General features: G+C 39.4%; 1 pseudogene; it reads left to right on the forward strand.

Moving 5' to 3' along the window:
- The first annotated feature begins 1,379 nt into the window (after nucleotides 1-1,379).
- LOC115068177 lies at nucleotides 1,380-1,480 on the forward strand (annotated as a pseudogene).
- Nucleotides 1,481-2,528: the final 1,048 nt, after the last annotated feature.

The raw sequence follows: 2,528 nt of genomic DNA on the forward strand, positions 1-2,528 counted from the left end.
GAACGGCTTTCAGCGTGTCCCAGAGGTTTTGTTGTGTTGTATTGTCCTTTTCACATTTTTTAAAAATTACTTTTATTTATTTATTTATTTATTTATTTATTTATTTTGGGAGGAAGGTGCGTATATCACCATGTGTCTGTAGAGGTCAAGGACAACTTACAAGAGTCGGTTCTCTTCTTCCACTATGTGGGTCTGCAGATGGATATCCAGTCTTCAGGCTTGGTAGTATCTTTGCCTGCTGAACCATCTTGCCAGCCTTATTCTAAAAATAAAAACGAATTTATATCTATATGCATAAAAAAATCCTGAAAGCAAATATTCCAAATGTCAGTGTCAGGTGGCTATGAATTATGAGATTTTGGAATGAGTAGTTTTCTTTTTTATAACTGCATTAGTTACTTATCACACTTGGTCATATGATAAAACACCATGACCAAGGCAACTTATAGAAGGAAGAGTTTATTTGGCTCACAGTTCCAGAGGGTTAAGAATCCATCATGGTGGGGAAGCATGGCATCAGAAGTGGCCAGAACAGAAATCTAAGTGTTCACATCTTCAAACAGGCATAGGAAGCAAAGAGACTGGAAATCCTGCAAGGGTTAAGAACTCTCAAAGATTGCCCCTGTGATGTGCTTTTTCCAGCATGGCCATACCTTCTAAAAGTTCCATGACCCTCTCCAAACAGCACCACACCTGGGGACCAAGTGTCCAAATCCTATGGGGGGGCATTCTCAGAGCTGGAGAGATGACTCAGTGGTTAAGCACACTGGTTGTTCTTGCAGGAGACCCATGTTTGAATCCCAACACCCACAGGGTAGCCAACAACCATCTGTAACTCTAGTTCCAGGGAATCTGACACCCTCTTCTGGCCTCTACAGGCATTGCATGACATGGGTACACTTCCATACATACAGGCAATACATGCATATACATAAAATAAAAATAATAAGTAAAACATTTAAAAAATTAAATATGGGGGGCATTCTCATTTAAACCATCATAGTAACTTTCTAAAATACCTGAATGTTTACAGAGAGTTTAAATTGCTTTTTATAAAGGGGAGAGGAGGTCAACAATCTTTCCTCCTCCCACATGATATAAAGGAGGACAAAGCCTATTAAAATGAAATGGGTGAGATCTGCCTGTGGATCAGGCACATGACCAAAGAGCCAGGCATGGGTACCACGAGCTAATGGTCCTAGGAGAACTCACTACATGAGACACGACAGTCATGTTTCCATCCTCAGAGAAGCGGCCAGCTTAGGTAAGCTGAAGAAAAACACAGTGACATGGATAAGAAACCTCAACCTCAGCCTCTGTGAAAGTCAACAGAACAAACAATAAGTCACAGCTGTTCACCTATCAAAAGAGCTAAGGAGGCCTGCTTTGCCAGTACATATGCTAGTATTACAACACAGACTGATCAGCGTGGCCCCTGCACAAGGATGATGCACAAATTCATGAAGTGTCCCATATTTTCAAAAGAAAATAAAAAAGAGTAAAGGATTTTTAAATTTAGTGAAGGGCTATAGAGATTAAAGATTAAAGGTCACTCACTGCTGGGAATTACGTATCAACTGCATGACTGCATTAAGATATCCTTTCATAATTCCATTTCTAGAAATCTAAAGAAAACATGAGATGCTTTATTATCAAAGATACTCGTTATAATATGATCTGTAACTTTTAAAGGTACTAAGTCAAGTACTGCCCCACAATCGCTGGTGTGGTAAGCTTTTTCAGCCTCAGTAGAATATCTTGTGGCCGTTAAAGATGATGTTTATGGACACTGTAGTAACACTCAGGGCAATGTTTATGTTACCATGCTAAATGATACAGCAGGATATAAAGTTGTCCATAGAGCAGGATTTTAACTACATAAAAATTCATGTAAAAGAACTCAAAGTGCTCTCAGATGTTATACAGTCCTCTGGGGATTAGGCAGGCTGAGTGGGTTTTTTAAATCTTTTTTTTTTAATTATGTTGAAGTGATTGCAGATTTACAGAAAAGTTGTAAGAATGCAAAAACCTGTCATATTTCTCTTGCCTAGGTTTCCCAACAGTTAATATTGTTTGCTTCTGTGTGTGTGTGTGTGTGTGTCTGTGTGTGTCTGTGTGTCTGTGTGTCTGTGTCTGTGTGTGTCTGTGTACCCACATTCTCTCTACATACACATACAGGATATAATTCTTAGTCTTTCTGAACCATTCAAGAGCAAGCTGCTGAGACGATGCCCCATCATGCCTAAAGATTTCCTACAAACAAGGACACTAACCAAGCCTTACAAATTGGGAAATCAACACCAGCACATCACAGCCCAGTCCACAGACTTCACGTACATTTTGTCACATCCTGACAAAATGATCTTTTCCCCCTTTCCAGTCCACGATCTAAAAACACACCACGTTTAGCCATTTAGTTGTCATAAGGGGGCTTTTATAAAATCTATAAAGACTTTCATTATATAGGATAACTCTCAATGTGGGGCCAGCTGCTATTTCTTTATAACAAGATCCAAGCCATGGCAAGA

The sequence above is a fragment of the Nannospalax galili genome, unplaced genomic scaffold (genome assembly GCF_000622305.1).
Source record: "Nannospalax galili isolate Female #2095 unplaced genomic scaffold, S.galili_v1.0 scaffold8, whole genome shotgun sequence".
NCBI lineage: Eukaryota > Metazoa > Chordata > Mammalia > Rodentia > Spalacidae > Nannospalax > Nannospalax galili.